At 43.9% G+C, this 16,779-nt stretch overlaps 1 protein-coding gene across 1 annotated transcript in view; it reads left to right on the forward strand.

Moving 5' to 3' along the window:
- The first annotated feature begins 250 nt into the window (after positions 1-250).
- Positions 251-16,779, forward strand: part of LOC139387278 (neurturin-like) — a 23,737-nt gene continuing 7,208 nt past the window's right edge. The window contains exons 1-2 of the mRNA XM_071133392.1: positions 251-391; positions 654-991. The gene's annotated coding sequence lies outside the window, so the exon portion shown is untranslated. The remainder of the gene's footprint in view (positions 392-653; positions 992-16,779) is intronic.

Here is a 16,779-nt window from a genome sequence, read left to right on the forward strand (position 1 = left end):
CAGAAGGTGTCCAAATCATCCCGTAGCACTCGTCCGTCAGCCAGAGACACAGACGGCGAGATTAGCATGTCCAAAGTAATCAGACTAGCTGCGCGAACAACTACAAAAAGAAGGGGGGTTAGGAGGAAAAGAGGCAGAGACAGGAGGAGGAATGAAGAGAGGGAAGAGGAGGGGGAAAGGGAGGAGTACGAGTAAGTTGGAAGAAGGGAAAAAGAGGATAGGGCGGTGGAGCAACAGTTGGGAAGAGAGGCAGCTGAGAGGCTACGTGCTCCAATGAACTATTCTCCAGAACCCATCTCATCTAGTGATTCAAAGCCTTTTCCTTACTGTGGTCTCGCCCACTCTGCTTGTAGCCTTGCTGTGACTGGTGGAGGAGCATACAGCTGAAGAGGTAAGTACAAGATCTGTTCTACTACACTTATGGGGTGCTACATTATCAGAGAAGGACTGGAGTCATGGTCCTTAACTTTACGGTACTTAGAGTTACTTAGCGTTACTTGACTTAGCTTTACTTGGCTTAAAGTTACTCAGCTCTGCTTAGCTTTACTTGACTTAGGGAACTGCATCAGTATAAAGAGAGAAGAGTTTTGTGAAATGTCTCAAATGCCTCTTTCCCACTCTGAGTTGAACCTTACCTTTTCTTACTCATCAAGTCATACACAAATATGAGGCTCACTCATCACTTCTTCAATCAAGATGTGAATTTCTACCAGATTTAACGTTTGGAAGAGTCACACCACAATGAATGGATGAGAGAGACGAGTGAGAGAGCGAGAGAGCGAGAGAGAGAATCAACACAATCACTTCAGCGGCTGCAGTACACATGGATCCAGAGGATTGAGAGGAGGAGAGGGACACACGGTGGTTTCCTTCCCCACTCCGAGGCCACGATGCTGGGCTTATCCCGTCGCCGGCTCCTGCCTGCTCCAGAGTTCAGCTGGAGAAGACGATGCTAGGCAGCTAAATCTGGATTAACAGACCTGGGCAGACGGTAAGGACACCGCTCCTTTTGTTAGTATAAGCTGGGAGCTTAGTGGGAAGGTGTTAGGTGCCCCTGTAGGTGTTAGGTGCTGTATACTGACAGCATTGGTTGGTTCATCAAACAGCAATTGGCCAGGAAGCAGCAAACACACCATAGATTAGATTTATGTCAACAATGTTTATTCTAGCTTCAACCTCGTGTTACTAGGTCTACGTCTCAAATGGCACCCTACTCCCAATTTAGTGCACTATTTTCTGAGTGGGTCCATTGGGCTCTGGTCAAAAGTAGTGCACTATTTTCTGAGTGGGTCCATTGGGCTCTGGTCAAAAGTAGTGCACTATTTTCTGAGTGGGTCCATTGGGCTCTGGTCAAAAGTAGTGCCCTATTTTCTGAGTGGGTCCATTGGGCTCTGGTCAAAAGTAGTGCCCTATTTTCTGAGTGGGTCCATTGGGCTCTGGTCAAAAGTAGTGCACTATATATGAAATAGTCTGCCCTTTGGGACAACGTGTACGTAATTGTTTGAGGTGTGATTTGACATTTGGACTGGTGTTGATGTTATTAAGACCTCGACATCATGAGCTTATTTAACATACTGCGACGTCATGATCTTATTTAGCCTACTGTGACATCATGATCTTATTTAGCCTACTGCGACGTCACGATCATATTTAACCTACTGCGACATCACGATCTTATTTACCCTGCTGTGACATCACAATCTTATTTAACCTGCTGTGACATCACAATCTTATTTAACCTACTGTGACGTCATGATCTTAATTAACCTGCGTTGACGTCATGATCTCATTTAACCCACTGTGTTGGCAGAAGTTACTTCTGATTCAGTCTGTAAATGTCAAACACATTTCAGATATGTATTTTCTGCTTGAACATCACGAGAGCAGTATTCAACCTGTGCGAAGTGGTTTTCTTCTCCATAGACTTCCACAAATATCAAAATGTGTGATATAGTCCAGTAGATAAAAGCCAAAACAATGTTTAAGATGTTCCTATAATGTATAGAATACCAAGTTAGATTATTTTCACAAATCACATATTGCCTGGACTAATATGGGTTTTGTAAAGATGTACTGGCTAGTACTAGCTAGTTCAAATAAAGTGACTGATTGAACGAATCCTCACTTATCAGTATCTGTAATTTGGCAGTACGCCCAGACCTTGTTTTGAGAACGAAAGATATCTCAGTTTCAAGGTCTCAGTTTAGAGAGAAGAAAACCTTGTGAGGTGTTGATCTGTCACATGTTATGAACCAGTATTGGTCTGTCACATGTTATGAACAAGTCTGTCACGTGAATTAAACAAAATGCCAATGATTCATGAATTATGCTAAATCATGCAAATATAGCTTGTCTGTGTATAGCTGCTGGGACTGCCCAGGCAGATCTCCTAACAGACATCCACGATCAAATCAAATCAAATGCTATTAGTCACATGCGCCGAATACAACATACAGTGAAATGCTTACTTACAAGCCCCTAACCAACAATGCACTTTCAAATAAATATGGATCAGAATAAGAGATAAAAGTAACAAAATAACAATGTGGAGACTATATACAGGGGGGTTCCGACACAGAGTCAATGTGCGGGGCACTGGTTAGTAGAGGTAGTATGTACATATAGGTAGAGTTTCTAAAGTGACTATGCATAGATGACAACAGAGAGTAGCAGTGGGGTAAAGAGGGGATGAGGGGAGGCACTGCAAATATTCTGGGTTGCCATTTGACTAGATGTTCAGGAGTCTTCTGCCTTGGGGGTAGAAGCTGTTTAGAAGCCTCTTGGACCTAGACTTGGCGCTCCGGTACCGCTTCCCATGCAGTAGCAGAGAGAACAGTCTATGACTAGGGTGGCTGCAGTCCTTGACAATTTTAAGGCCTTCTTCTGACAACGCCTGGTATAGAGGTCCTGCAGCAGGAAGCTTGGCCCCAGTGATGTACTGGGCCATTCGAACTACACTCTGTAGTGCCTTGTGGTCGGAGGCCGAGCAATTGCCATACAGGGCAGTGATGCAACCAGCTGGTGCGGCTGTAGAACCTTTTGAGGATCTGAGGACCCATGCCAAATCTTTTCAGTCTCCGGAGGGGTAATGGGTTTTGTTGTGCCCTCTTCACGACTGTCTTGGTGTGCTTGGACAATGTTAATTTGTTGGTGATGTGGACACCAAGGAACTTAAAGCTTTCAACCTGCTCTTCTGCAGTCCCGTCGATGAGAATGGGGGCGTGATGGTGTTGGAGTCGTGCCTGGCCGTGCAGTCATGAGTGAACAGGGAGTACAGGATGGGAACTGAGCAACCACCCCTGAGGGGCCCCTGTGTTGAGGATCAGCGTGGCGGATGTGTTGTTACCTACCCTTACCACCTGGGGGCGGCCGGTCAGGATGTCCAGGATCCAGTTGCAGAGGGAGGTGTTTAGTCCCAGAGTCCTTAGCTTGTTGATGAGATTTGAGGGCGCTATGGTGTTGAACACTGAGCTGTAGTCAATGAATAGCATTCTCACATAGGTGTTCCTTTTTTTCCAGGTGGGAAAGGGCAGTGTGGAGTGCAATAAAGATAGCATCATCTGTAGATCTGTTGGGGCGTATCCAAATTGGAGTGGGTCTAGGGTTTCTGGGATGATGGTGTTGATGTGAGCCATGACCAGCCTTTCAAAGCACTTCATGGCTACAGACGTGAGTGCTACGGGTCAGTAGTCATTTAGGCAGGTTACCTTAGTGTTCTTGGGCACAGGGACTATGGTGGTCTGCTTAAAACACATTGGTATTACAGACCCAGACAGGGAGAGGTTGAAAGTGTCAGTGAGGACACTTGCCAGTTGGTCAGGGCATGCTCGCAATGCAAGTTCTGGTAATCCGTCTGGCCCTGCGGCCTTGTGAATGTTGACATGTTTAAAGGTCTTACTCAGCTATGCAGACCGTGATCACACAGTCGTCTGGAACAGCTGGTGCTCTCATGCATGTTTCAGTGTTATTTGCCTCGAAGCGAGCATAGAAGTAGTTTAGCTCATCTGGTAGGCTGGTGTCACTGGGCAGCTCTCAGCTGGGCTTCCCTTTGTAGTCTGTAATGGTTTGCAAGCCCTGCCACATTCGATGAGCGTCAGAGCCGGTGTAGTACGATTCGATCTTAGTCCTGTATTGATGCTTTGCCTGTTTAATGGTTCGTTGGAGGGCATAGCGGGATTTCTTATAAGCTTCCGGGTTAGAGTCCCTCTCCTTGAAAGCGGCAGCTCTAGCCTTTAGCTCAGTGTGGATGTTACCTGTAATCAATGGCTTCTGGTTGGGGGATGTACGGTCACTGTGGGGACGACGTCATCGATGATTATTGATGAATCCAATGACTGATGATGTGTACTCCTCAATGCCATCGGAGGAATCCCGGAGCATATTTCAGTCTGTGCTAGCAAAACAGTCCTGTAGTTTAGCATCTGCTTCATCTGACCACTTGTTTATTGATCTAGTCACTAGTGCTTCCTGCTTTAATTTTTGCTTGTAAGCAGGAATCAGGAGGATAGAATTATGGTCAGATTTGCCAAATGTAGGGCGAGGGAGAGCTAAGTATGTATCTCTGTGTGTGGAATAAAGGTGGTCCAGAGCCCTTTTTCCTCTGGTTGCACATGTAACATGCTGATAGAAATTTGGTTAAACTGAATTAAGTTTCCCTGCATTAAAGTCTCCGGCTACTAGGAGCGTCGCCTCTGGGTGAGCGTTTTCTTGTTTGCTTATGGCGGAATACAGCTCATTCAATGCGGTCTTAGTGCCAGCCTCTGACTGTGGTGGTATGTAAATCACTACAAAAGAATATAGATGAAAATTATCTCGGTAGATAGTGTGGTCTACAGCTTATCATGAGATACTCTACCTCAGGCGAGCAATAGCTCGAGACTTCCTTAGATGTCGTGTACCAGCTGTTATTTACAGAAATACATAGTCCGCCGCCCCTTGTCTTACCAGATGACACTGTTCTATCCTGCCTGTACAGCGTATAACCAGCCAGCTGTATGTTGATAGTGTCGTCATTCAACCACGACTCCGTGAAGCATAAGATGTTACAGTTTTTAATAGTCGATTTTATTGTCCAAAGATTGCACGTTTGCTAGCAGAATGGAGGGAAGTGGAGGTTAATTAGATCGCCTAAGAATTCTCAGAAGACAGCCCGACCGTCGGCCCCTTTTTCTCTGCCTCCTCTTCACGCAGATCACGGGGATCGGGGCCTGTTCCCGAGGAAGTGTATCCTTTGCGTCGAAAAAAAGACATCAGGACTGCGATTACTCGGACTAGCAGAATCCTTTATTTTTCTCATTGGTGCATTACTTTTGTTGGAACCTCTCCAGTTTGCTGATAATAAACAATTATTCATTTAAGATTGACTTTGAGTGTCCATAGTGGTAATTTACACGACACAGTAAACCCCCTTCACGGTAAAGAGCAGACAGCCTTGTTAGAAAATGAGTGGATGTGAGACCAACGTGTCGATAACACGTAGGCTGTTTCATCATCTCTTCAAGCTTCCTGTCTCTTCTGGAAAAGAACAAGTGTTACGTTGATCATGAAGAGGATAAGACGCACATACATGCGCACATAAACACGCCCGCACATAAACGCGCAGGCACATACACACAGTGCAGATGACGGGGCTTCGCTGTTCCCTCACCAATATTCTCCCATACTATACATGTGGTAGATCCACACATCAGCCCATATGTCATATGTCAACAGACCTATCCCTATGTCAACATACCAATCCCTATATCAACATACCTATCTCTATGTCAAATGTCAACAAACCTATCCCTATGTCAACATACCTATCCCTATATCAACATACCTATCTCTATGTCATTTATCAACAGACCTATCCCTATATCAATGTACCTATCCCTATGTCAACATACACATCTCTATGTCAACATACCTATCCCTATATCATATGTCAACATACCTATGTCTATGTCAACATACCTATCTCTATGTCAGCATACCTATCCCTACATCAACATACCTATCCCTATGTCAACATACAGTTGAAGTCGGAAGTTTACATACATCAAAGCCAAGTACATTTAAACTCAGTTTTTCACAATTCCTGACATTTAATCTTAGTAAAAATTCCCTGTTAGGTCAGTTAGGATTACCACTTTATTTTAAGAATGTGAAATGTCAGAATAATAGTAGAGAGAATGATTTATTTCAGCTTTTATTTCTTTCATCACATTCCCAATGGGTCAGAAGTTTACATACACTCGATTAGTATTTGGTAGCATTGCCTTTAAATTGTTTAACTTGGGTCAAACGTTTCGGGTAGCCTTCCACAAGCTTCCCCCAATAAGTTGGGTTTTGGCCCATTCCTCCTGACAGAACTGGTGTAACTGAGTCAGGTTTGTAGGCCTCCTTTTTCACACAAGCGTTTCAGTTCTGCACACAAATGTTCTATTGGATTGAGGTCATGGCTTTGTGATGACCACTCTAATACCTTGACTTTGTTGTCCTTAAGCCATTTTGCCACAACTTTGGAAGTATGCTTGGGGTCATTGTCCATTTGGAAGACCCATTTGCGACCAAGCTTTAACTTTAACTGATGTCTTGAGATGTTGCTTCAATATATCCACATAATTTTCCTACCTCATGATGCCATCTATTTTGTGAAGTGCACCAGTCCCTCCTGCAGCAAAGCACCCCCACAACATGATGCTGCCACCCCCGTCCTTCACGGTTGGGATAGTGCTTTTCGGCTTGCAAGCCTCCCCCTTTTTCCTCCAAACATAATGATGGTCATTATGGCCAAACACTTCTATTTTTGTTTCATCTAATCAGAGGACATTTCTCCGAAAAGTACCATAGTCTGGCTTTTTTATGGCGGTTTTGGAGCAGTGGCTTCTTCCTTGCTGAGCGGCCTTTCAGGTTATGTTGATATAGGACTTGTTTCACTGTGGATATAGATACTTTTGTACCTGTTTCCTGCAGCATCTTCACAAGGTCCGTTGCTGTTTTTCTGGTATTGATTTGCACTTTTCGCACTAAAGTATGTTCATCTCTAGGAGACAGAACGCGTCTCCTTCCTGAGCGGTATGACGGCTGCGTGGTCCCATGGTGTTTATACTCGCGTACTATTATTTGTACAGATGAACGTGGTACCTTCAGGCGTTTGGAAACTGCTCCCAAGGTTGAACCAGGTTTGTGGAGGTCTGCAATTTATTTTCTGAGGTCTTGGCTGATTTCTTTTGATTTTCCCATGATGTCAAGCAAAAAGGCAGTGAGTTTGAAGGTAGGCCTTGAAATACATCCACAGGTACACCTCCAATTGGCGTCAAATGATGTCAATTAGTCTATCAGAAGCTTCTAAAGCCATGACATCATTCTCTCTACTATTATTCTGACATTTCACGTTCTTAAAATAAAGTGGTGATCCTAACTGACCTAAGACAGGTATTTTTTACTAGGATTAAATGTCAGGAATTGTGAAAAACTGAGTTTAAATGTATTTGGCCGAGGTGTATGTAAACTTCAGACTTCTACTGTATCTCCAACTGTATCTCAACTTCCGACTTCAACTGTATCAACGTACGTCATCACACCCTTGACAGCAGTAGTGAGTCTCAGCTGTGGCCTGAAGGATTACATGCACCACTACCTGGGCCTGGGCTGGCCCAGCAGGTCACTAGTGATTAACCTGTGTTAACCTGGGAGAAGTGATACCTGCCTGCCTGACTGCCTGCCTGGGACTCCCTCTCTCTCTGTAGCCTTCCTGACCCTGATACAGATGTAGGGTTGAGAAACCCTCCTGGGTTGGAACAAAATGGGAGTTGATATGTGCATGGGATTGATATGTGTTGATATGTGCATGGGATTGATATTTGTTGATATGTGCATGGGATTGATATGTGTTGATATGTGCATGGGATTGATATGTGTTGATATGTGCATGGGATTGATATGTGTTGATACAGTGCCTTGCGAAAGTATTCGGCCCCCTTGAACTTTGCGACCTTTTGCCACATTTCAGGCTTCAAACATAAAGATATAAAACTGTATTTTTCTGTGAAGAATCAACAACAAGTGGGACACAATCATGAAGTGGAACGACATTTATTGGATATTTCAAACTTTTTTAACAAATCAAAAACAGAAAAATTGGGCGTGCAAAATTATTCAGCCCCTTTACTTTCAGTGCAGCAAACTCTCTCCAGAAGTTCAGTGAGGATCTCTGAATGATCCAATGTTGACCTAAATGACTAATGATGATAAATACAATCCACCTGTGTGTAATCAAGTCTCCGTATAAATGCACCTGCACTGTGATAGTCTCAGAGGTCCGTTAAAAGCGCAGAGAGCATCATGAAGAACAAGGAACACACCAGGCAGGTCCGAGATACTGTTGTGAAGAAGTTTAAAGCCGGATTTGGATACAAAAAGATTTCCCAAGCTTTAAACATCCCAAGGAGCACTGTGCAAGCGATAATATTGAAATGGAAGGAGTATCAGACCACTGCAAATCTACCAAGACCTGGCCGTCCCTCTAAACTTTCAGCTCATACAAGGAGAAGACTGATCAGAGATGCAGCCAAGAGGCCCATGATCACTCTGGATGAACTCCCGAGATCTACAGCTGAGGTGGGAGACTCTGTCCATAGGACAACAATCAGTCGTATATTGCACAAATCTGGCCTTTATGGAAGAGTGGCAAGAAGAAAGCCATTTCTTAAAGATATCCATAAAAAGTGTTGTTTAAAGTTTGCCACAAGCCACCTGGGAGACACACCAAGCATGTGGAAGAAGGTGCTCTGGTCAGATGAAACCAAAATGGAACTTTTTGGCAACAATGCAAAACGTTATGTTTGGCGTAAAAGCAACACAGCTGAACACACCATCCCCACTGTCAAACATGGTGGTGGCAGCATCATGGTTTGGGCCTGCTTTTCTTCAGCAGGGACAGGGAAGATGGTTAAAATTGATGGGAAGATGGATGGAGCCAAATACAGGACCATTCTGGAAGAAAACCTGATGGAGTCTGCAAAAGACCTGAGACTGGGACGGAGATTTGTCTTCCAACAAGACAATGATCCAAAACATAAAGCAAAATCTACAATGGAATGGTTCAAAAATAAACATATCCAGGTGTTAGAATGGCCAAGTCAAAGTCCAGACCTGAATCCAATCGAGAATCTGTGGAAAGAACTGAAAACTGCTGTTCACAAATGCTCTCCATCAAACCTCACTGAGCTCGAGCTGTTTTGCAAGGAGGAATGGGAAAAAATGTCAGTCTCTCGATGTGCAAAACTGATAGAGACATACCCCAAGCGACTTACAGCTGTAATCGCAGCAAAAGGTGGCGCTACAAAGTATTAATTAATTTTTCACGCCCAATTTTTCTGTTTTTGATTTGTTAAAAAAGTTTGAAATATCCAATAAATGTCGTTCCACTTCATGATTGTGTCCCACTTGTTGTTGATTCTTCACAAAAAATACAGTTTTATATCTTTATGTTTGAAGCCTGAAATGTGGCAAAAGGTCGCAAAGTTCAAGGGGGCCGAATACTTTCGCAAGGCACTGTATGTGCATGGGATTGATATGTGTTGATATGTGCTCCTCCCTCTCTCTGCACAAAGCTTTCCTTACAGCTCTGTGTTGAATCTGGGCTGGAACTAAAACCTGAATGCTCAGCAGTTCTCCAAGACTGGAATTGCCCATCCCATGTAAAGAGTTGTGTTTCTTGTGGACCGGCACCGATTCCTGGGACGTTACTGGCCAGCCCCTCATTGATTTATAGTACTGAGCTGGGAGAAAAGTTTCCCGTTTCAAGGATCAGTTGACCAGTTAAACAGATCAATGAAAAGAAACCAAGTGCTACCGAGCATGTTTTAGTCTATATGCTACAGTAGGTGTGTAGACCTACTCTACATCCTCAGCCTGCCCATCCCACCACACGTGTATAGACCTTAACCTACCAATCCCAGGTGTTATCCCACGTGACCATAGATAAACTGGGAGGCATTAGAGGGTAATCCAGCCCTGATCTTTGCAGTATGTCCCCATTTCCCTTCAGAGCAGCTACTCTCTATCCCTGACCTTACTTCGTGCTTTCTGATGTTCAGAACATGGGGAGAGGGAAGACAGGATGTAGAAACACTTTTATTTTAATTAAATTTTTATTTCACCTTTATTTAACCAGGTAGGCTAGTTGAGAACACCTTTATTTAACCAGGTAGGCTAGTTGAGAACAAGTTCTCATTTGCAACTGTGACCTGGCCAAGATAAAGCATAGCCGTGTGAACAGACAACACAGAGTTACACATGGAGTAAACAATTAACAAGTCAATAACACAGTAGAAAGAAAGAGAGTCTATATACATTGTGTGCAAAAGGCATGAGGAGGTAGGCGAATAATTACAATTTTGCAGATTAACACTGGAGTGGTAAATGATCAGATGGTCATGTACAGGTAGAGATATTGGTGTGCAAAAGAGCAGAAAAGTAAATAAATATAAACAGTATGGGGATGAGGTAGGTAAAATTGGGTGGGCTATTTGCCGATAGACTATGTACAGCTGCAGCGATCGGTTAGCTGCTCAGATAACAGATGTTTGAAGTTGGTGAGGGAGATAAAAGTCTCCAACTTCAGCGATTTTTGCAATTTGTTCCAGTCACAGGCAGCAGAGAACTGGAACGAAAGGCGGCCAAATGAGGTGTTGGCTTTAGGGATGATCAGTGAGATACACCTGCTGGAGCGCGTGCTACGGATGGGTGTTGCCATCGTGACCAGTGAACTGAGATAAGGCGGAGCTTTACCTAGCATGGACTTGTAGATGACCTGGAACCAGTGGGTCTGGCGACGAATATGTAGCGAGGGCCAGCCGACTAGAGCATACAGGTCGCAGTGGTGGGTGGTATAAGGTGCTTTAGTAACAAAACGGATGGCACTGTGATCAACTGCATCCAGTTTGCTGAGTAGAGTATTGGAAGCTATTTTGTAGATGACATCGCCGAAGTCGAGGATCGGTAGGATAGTCAGTTTTACTAGGGTAAGTTTGGCGGCGTGAGTGAAGGAGGCTTTGTTGCGGAATATAAAGCCGACTCTAGATTTGATTTTAGATTGGAGATGTTTGATATGAGTCTGGAAGGAGAGTTTACAGTCTAGCCAGACACCTAGGTACTTATAGATGTCCACATATTCTAAGTCGGAACCATCCAGGGTGGTGATGCTAGTCGGGCGTGCAGGTGCAGGCAGCGAACGGTTGAAAAGCATGCATTTGGTTTTACTAGCGTTTAAGAGCAGTTGGAGGCCACGGAAGGAGTGTTGTATGGCATTGAATCTCGTTTGGAGGTTAGATAGCACAGTGTCCAAGGACGGGCCGGAAGTATATAGAATGGTGTCGTCTGCGTAGAGGTGGATCAGGGAATCGTCCGCAGCAAGAGCAACATCATTGATATGTACAGAGAAAAGAGTCGGCCCGAGAATTGAACCCTGTGGCACCCCCATAGAGACTGCCAGAGGACCGGACAGCATGCCCTCCGATTTGACACACTGAACTCTGTCTGCAAAGTAGTTGGTGAACCAGGCAAGGCAGTCATTAGAAAAACCGAGGCTACTGAGTCTGCCGAAAAGAATATGGTGATTGACAGAGTCGAAAGCCTTGGCAAGGTCGATGAAGACGGCTGCACAGTACTGTCTTTTATCGATGGCGGTTATGACATCGTTTATTACCTTGAGCGTGGCTGAGGTGCACCCGTGACCGGCTCGGAAACCAGATTGCACAGCGGAGAAGGTACGGTGGGATTCGAGATGGTCAGTGACCTGTTTGTTGACTTGGCTTTCAAAGACCTTAGATAGGCAGGGCAGGATGGATATAGGTCTGTAACAGTTTGGGTCCAGGGTGTCTCCCCCTTTGAAGAGGGGGATGACTGCGGCAGCTTTCCAATCCTTGGGGATCTCAGACGATATGAAAGAGAGGTTGAACAGGCTGGTAATAAGGGTTGCGACAATGGCGGCGGATAGTTTCAGAAATATAGGGTCCAGATTGTCAAGCCCAGCTGATTTGTACGGGTCCAGGTTTTGCAGCTCTTTCAGAACATCTGCTATCTGGATTTGGGTAAAGGAGAACCTGGAGAGGCTTGGGCGAGTAGCTGCCGGGGGGAGGGGGTGATATAGACCCACAGGTTGATACAGACCCACAGGTTGATATAGACCCTAACCCACAGGTTGATATAGACCCTAACCCACAGGTTAATATAGACCCACAGGTTGATATAGACCCACAGGTTGATATAGACCCACGGGTTGATATAGACCCACAGGTTGATACAGACCCACAGGTTGATACAGACCCACAGGTTGATATAGACCCACAGGTTGATATAGACCCACAGGTTGATATAGACCCACAGGTTGATACAGACCCACAGGTTGATACAGACCCACAGGTTGATACAGACCCACAGGTTGATACAGACCCACAGGTTGATACAGACCCACAGGTTGATATAGACCCACAGGTTGATACAGACCCACAGGTTGATACAGACCCACAGGTTGATACAGACCCACATGTTGATACAGACCCACAGGTTGATATAGACCCACAGGGTTTCCATCATTTAAATCTACTATGTAATGTAATTACACTGCAATAAACAATGTAAACAGTTCCAACCCTCCTTCTGGCCACAATACCTGTTCCATTCCAAACTTCCAAACATTCCAAACTTCCAAACATTCCAAGCCTCCAAACATTCCAACCTTCCAAACATTCCAACCTTCCAACCATTCTAACTTTCCTTAGATATTATTCTCTGCACCAGTCCGGATTTACGTTTGGTCCTCTTGGAGTACTTTCTCTCTCTCTCTCTCTCTCTCTCTCTCTCTCTCTCTCTCTCACTCACTCACTCACTCACTCACTCACTCACTCACTCACTCACTCACTCACTCACTCACTCACTCACTCACTCACACACTCACTCACTCACTCACTCACTCACTCACTCACTCACACACACACACACACACACACACACACACACACACACACACACATGTTTTGTCCTAAGATAATTATTCTCTTATCAAATCTGGTGAACCACTTTGGAGAGTTCTGGTCTGGCTTTGCTCTCCTGTTAGTTTACTGTTTCCAGACCTGGTCTGGGGAAATGTTTTGCTTTCTACAGTCAAGATGAAACAAATACTAACTGGCTAATGATGAGGTTGTACTGTACTATCCCTCAGAGAGAGAGAGAGAGAGAGAGACTAAACAGCGCGAGAGAGAGAAACTAGAGAGCGAGAGACTAGAGAGTGCAAGAGACTAGACAGTGCGAGAGACTAGACAGTGCGAGAGACTAGACAGCGCGTGAGAGAGAGACAACGAGAGAGACTAGACAACGAGAGAGACTAGACAGCGCGAGACAGAGAGATCAAGAGACTAGACAGCGAGAGACAGCGAGAGAGAGAGACTAGACACCGAGAGATAGAGAGGCACAACTACGACAACATAACCAACAAAAACAGGTCACAACTGCTGTAGCTCTGTCGCACGATGAGTATGTGCATAGTCAATGGTATGCTTCGAGGGGACTTCTATGATAGGTACACCTACAGCTCATCTCTTGACAGTAGTACTGTAGACTACTTTATCACTGACTCTCTCAGAGCGTTCAGTCAGCCCACTGACACCACTATCAGATCACAGCAAAATCACAGTCTACTTGAACAGAGCAATACTCAATCATGAGGCATCATAGCCAAAGGAACTAATTAATATTAATTAAGAAATGCAATAGATGGAAGGAAAGTAGTGTGGAAACCTACCAAAAAACAATTGGGCAACAACAAATTCAATCCCTTTTAGACAACTTCGTGGACAAAACGTTCCACTGTAATAGCGAAGGTGTAATCTTAGTAGAAAACCTAAACAGTATATTTGACCTCTCAGCTTCCCTATCAAATCTAAAAATGCCAAACAGAAAACCAAAGAAAATGAACAACAATGACAAATGGTTTGATGCAAAAACCTAAGAAAGAAAGTGTCAAACCTGTCCAACCAAAAACATAGAGACCCAGAAAACCTGAGTCTACGCCTTCACTATGGTGAATCACTAAAACAATACAGAAATACACTACGGAAAAAGAAGGAACAGCAAGTCAGAAATCAGTTCAATGTCATTGAAGAATCCATAGACTCTAACCACTTCTGGGAAAATTGGAAAACACTAAACAAACAACAACACGAAGAGTTATCTATCCAAAATGGAGATGTATGGGTAAACCACTTCTCCAGTCCTTTTGGCTCTATAACAAAGAACAAACAGCAAAAATATATACATGATCAAAATCAAATCTTAGAATCAACTATTAAAGACGACCAGAACCCACTGAATTCTCCAATTACATTGAATGAACTACAGGACAAAATATAAACCCTCCAACCCAAAAAGGCATGTGGTGTTGATGGTATCCTCAATGAAATGATCAAATATACAGACAACAAATTCCAATTGGCTATACTAAAACTCTTTAACATCCTCCTTAGCTCTGGCATCTTCCCCAATATTTGGAACCAAGGACTGATCACCCCAATCAACAAAAGTGGAGACAAATTTGACCCCAATAACTACAGTGGGATATGCGTCAACAGCAACCATGAGAAAATCCTCTGCATTATCATTTACAGCAGACTAGTTCATTTCCTCAGTGAAAACAATGTACTGAGCAAATGTAAAATTGGCTTTTTACCAAATTACCATACGTCAGACCACGTATTCACCCTGCACACCCTAATTGACAAACAAAACAAAGGCAAAGTCTTCTCATGCTTTGTTGATTTCAAAAAAGCTTTTGACTCAATGTGGCATGAGGGTCTGCTATACAAATTGATGGAAGGTACACCAAATCCAGGTACACAAACAACAAGTGTGCGGTTAAAATTGGCAAAAAAAAACATTTCTTTCCACAGGGCCGTGGGGTGAGACAGGGATGCAGCTTAAGACCCACCCTCTTCAATATATAGATCAATGAATTGGTGAGGGCACTAGAACAGTCTGCAGCACCCGGCCTCACCCTAGAAGAATCTGAAGTCAAATGTCTACTGTTTGCTGATGATCTGGTGCTTCTGTCACCAACCAAGGAGGGCCTACAACAGCACCTAGATCTTCTGCACATATTCTGTCAGACCTGGGCCCTAACAGTAAATCTCAGTAAGACCAAAATAATGGTGTTCCAAAAAAGGTCCAGTCACCAGGACCACAATTACAAATTCCATCTAGACACCATTGCCCTAGAGCACACAAAAAACTACACATACCTCGGCCTAAACATCAGCGCCACAGGTAACTTCCACAAAGCTGTGAACGATCTGAGAGACAAGGCAAGAAGGGAATTCTATGCCATCAAAAGGAACATAAAATTCCACATACCAATTAGGATCTGGCTAAAAATACTTGAACAGTTATAGAACCCATTGCCCTTTATGGTTGTGAGGTATGGGGTCCGCTCACCAACCTGCTCACCAACCTTGAATTCGCAAAATGGGTCAAACACCAAACTGAGACTCTACATACAGATTTCTCCAAAAATATCCTCTGTGTACAACGTAGAACACCAAATAATGCAGGCAGAGCAGAATCAGGCCGATACCCGCTAATTATCAAAATCCAGAAAAGAGCCATTAAATTCTACAACCACCTAAAAGGAAGCGATTCCCAAACCTTCCATAACAAAGCCATCACCTACAGAGAGATGAACCTGGAAAAGAGTCCCCTAAGCAAGCTGATCCTGGGGCTCTGTTCACAAACACAAACCCACCCCACAGAGCCCCAGGACAGCAGCACAATTAGACCCAACCAAGTCATGAGAAAACAAAAAGAGTATTACTTGACACATTGGAAAGAACTAACAAAAAAACAGAGCAAACTAGAATGCTATTTGGCCCTAACCAGAGAGTACACAGTGGCAGAATACCTGACCACCGTGACTGACCCAAACGTAAGGAAAGCTTTGACTATGTACAGACTCAGTGAGCATAGCCTTGCTATTGAGAAAGGCCGCCGTAGGCAGACTTGACTCCCAAGAGAAGACAGGCTATGTGCACACTGCCCACAAAATGAGTTGGAAACTGAGCTGCATTTCCTAACCTCCTGCCAAATGTATGACCATATTAGAGACACATATTTCTCTCAGATTACACAGACCCACAAAGAATTTGAAAACAAACCCAATTTTGATAAATTCCCATACATCTATTGGTTGAAGAACCACAGTGTCACAGCAGCAAGATGTGTGATCTGTTGCCACAAGAAAGGGGCAACCGGTGAAGAACGAACACCATTGTAAATACAACCCATATTTATGTTTATTTATTTTCCCTTTAGTACTTTAGCTATTTGCACATCGTTACAACCCTGTATATAGACATAATATGACATTTGAAACGTCTTTATTCATTTGGAACTTCTGTGAATTTGATGTTTTACTGTTAATCTTTATTGTTTATTTAACTTTGGTTTGTTATCTACTTCACTTGCTTTGGCGATGTTAACATATGTTTCACATACCAATAAAGCCCTTAAATAGAAATTGAGAGAGAGACTAGACAGCGAGAGAGAAACTAGACAGCGAGAGAGAGACTAGACCGCGCGAGAGAGAGAGACTAGACAGTGAGAGAGAGAGAGACAGCAAGAGAGACTAGAAAGCGAGAGAGTGACTAGACAGCGAGAGACAGAGAGACTAGACAGCGAGAGAGAGAGACTAGACAGCGAGAGAGAGACTAGACAGCGAGAGAGAGACTAGACAGCGAGAGAGAG

Source organism: Oncorhynchus clarkii, chromosome 28 (genome assembly GCF_045791955.1).
Source record: "Oncorhynchus clarkii lewisi isolate Uvic-CL-2024 chromosome 28, UVic_Ocla_1.0, whole genome shotgun sequence".
In the NCBI taxonomy this organism is placed as follows: domain Eukaryota; kingdom Metazoa; phylum Chordata; class Actinopteri; order Salmoniformes; family Salmonidae; genus Oncorhynchus; species Oncorhynchus clarkii.